This window comes from Dermacentor albipictus, chromosome 4 (assembly GCF_038994185.2).
Source record: "Dermacentor albipictus isolate Rhodes 1998 colony chromosome 4, USDA_Dalb.pri_finalv2, whole genome shotgun sequence".
Lineage (NCBI taxonomy): Eukaryota > Metazoa > Arthropoda > Arachnida > Ixodida > Ixodidae > Dermacentor > Dermacentor albipictus.
Genome location: NC_091824.1, coordinates 112,957,217 through 112,960,043, shown reverse-complemented (window position 1 = coordinate 112,960,043; position 2,827 = coordinate 112,957,217).

The window sequence follows — 2,827 nt, the reverse complement described above, 5'->3', positions numbered from 1 at the left end:
GCCTAGAAGGGGCAGTGCAGCGAGCGGAGGCGGCGGCGCATTGAGTAGCCTGACTCCGGTGGTGGCGAACGGAGCGGCGGCGCTGCAGTCGACCAATCTTGAATGTGATCGCCGTCTGCACGTGGGAGTCGACGACTGCTGTGCTTGTTAGGCGGTGTTTCTCGTTTCTTTGTGTGTGAATGTGGGCTTCTACAACGCCCGAATGGCTCAGAAGCAACGCCTGAACCATTGTTTCGCACCGGGGTGCAACACAGGATACTCCCGGATCAAGCAAACGGCCAAACTCTCGTTATTCAAAGCACCCGCCGACCCGGAGAGAAGAAGCGTGTGGGAACGCAACCTTCGCAGAGACGACAGGAGACTCACACCTGATTGTGCTGTTTGTGAGTTGCATTTCGAGAAGCATTTCATCGTCAGGGACTATGTTCATTGTATTAACGGCACGGAGGTGCGAATTCCGCGCGGGATCCCGACGCTCACACCGGACGCCGTTCCAACTATTCTACCGAACGTTCCCTCATATTTAAGCAAGCGCTTACCTGCGAAAAGAAATGAAAGGAACAGGAAATCTGCAGACGATGTCGTGCCCAGGAAAAAGTCACGACTGTCTACTACTGACGAGCCTGATGTCTTGGACGAGCCCACGACAAGCCAGGGCGCCGTTGTAACAGTTGCCTCCTTGAAAGAAGCAAGACTGCCAGATAAGTACTGGACGTTTCATGAGCTACGTAACGCTGAGGGTGCGTGTTTTACGTGTTGCGCCCTGAACGCCGGCACAGGGGAGGTCAGCGTAGAAAAGGCAGTGTTTTTCACTGTAAACAGCGATGGTGTTTTCAGCTCGAGAACGTTTGTGCTCGGGAAGCTCGTAGGAGAGGCGGTGGTAGTTACTGTGTGGGATGTGGAAACCGTTCTGGGTCAAGCGTGCGCACTGCACTTGTGTAAAGGAGCAGCTGCCCATCGCGATTCATTGTTGAGCAATCTGACTACAAACTTGCAAGGCCAAATGCAGTTCAAGTGTGGGTCTGCTTTCAGCATTAAGTGCCTAGGAAGCGCGAAGAAGGTGGGAACGCCTTGCGTCAGCTGCAAGTATTTAAGGAAGGCCCTTCTCACGCGGCAGTCGCGACTGAAGAAGCTTAGGAAAACAACGGCTAATACCTGTGGAAGTGCCGAGCGGAAGCTGAAGGTATGCAAGCGCAGAAACAAGAGGCTCTTGTTGAGGCTAGGAAGCCTTGAAGAACACATTCAGAAACTGAAAAATGAATCTTCTGCTAGTACTGAAGAAGCATTAGCAGCAAAGATAGGATCACTACCTCCAAAACAGCAGCTTGCCGTCAAACAGTGCTTTGAAGCAGCAAAAAGGAAGAGTTTATGTGGAATGCGATACAACAATGAATGGATGCTGGAGTGCATTTTGCTCAAGATAAGAAGCCCGAAGTTGTATCAGTACATGAGGAAGCAAAACATCCTTGCACTTCCAAGCGAAACCACAATACGCAAGTACACTGCTCGCTACAGAACTGGCTATGGCTTCAATGAAAAGATGCTGAGCGCGTTGAAAACAAAAGTAGCCCAACTTGAAAATATGCACCGGCATGGAGGTATCGTCATTGACGAAATGAAGCTTTCTGAGCACTTGACTGTGAGCAATGAAGGCAAGATTGAAGGCTTTGTAGATTTGGCGCAGTACACGCCTAAGGGCCAAGAATCACTGCCCTGCAATCACGGGCTTGTCGTTTTGTTTGTGCCACTTGTGGGCAGCTGGACACAGGTGCTTGGGACATTCGGTAGTCATGAGAACGTCAGAGGTGACCTATTAGCCAAAATCGTGCTGGAGGCTACAGTTTTGGCAGAGAAGGCTGGCCTATTCGTGGACTACTTAACCTGTGATGGAGCTTCATGGAACAGAGTGATGTGGCGAAAATTCAACATACATGCTTCATCGAAGGAAGTGGTCTGCAAAACTGTGCACCCTGTTGACAGCAGCCGCTTTCTTTACTTCCTTTCTGATTTTCCTCACCTCGTGAAAAACGTTCGCAACCGACTTCTGACAACCTCGCTGAACACTCCCGAAGGGCTAGTTTCTTTGGAGTTTGTGAAAGAAGCCTTCAAACTGGACAGCAATTCGGTAACCTTGAAAGCGATGCCAAGTATTACCACTGTTCACTTAGCTCCCAACAATTTTGAGAAAATGAGAGCGAGTTATGCCTTTCAGCTATTCGGACACGGTCCACTGCAGGCATTTTTTTTGTACCGCACTCAGCTTGAGAGACAGTGTGGTAAAATTCAAGCTACAGAAAAATTTTTTATGCGAATGAAATCTTTAATAGCTGTTATGACTAGCAGATATGCTGCAGAAGCTCTACGGCCAGCCTCTACTAAGGTGGAAGTCATAAAAGAAATGCTTGATTTTCTAAATTTATGGGAGGCTCATGCCGACAAGCAGCAGTTCCTAAGTGTGTCTACTGCAGAGGGGCTAAGGGTGACACTTACTAGTACACTTGAGCTGCTCGGCTACCTGAATAAAGTGGTTGGATTCAGCTATGTTCTGACATCCCGGCTCAGCCAAGACAAGATTGAGAATTTTTTCGGCATTGTAAGGATGTCGTCAGGCTGCAATGCGCACCCAACGCCACAGCAGTTTCTGCTCACAGTTAACTGCTTGTCATTTTATAACCTCGCCCGAAGTGTTACAGGTGCCAACGTCGACGGAGATACTATCAGTTCTCTCCTCAGCGTTGAAGACAAAGAAAAAACTGCAAAACAGAAACTGGTGGATATCGTGAAATCTTACACAGACAAGCTGGCACCTTCATCTGCTTCAGGAGAT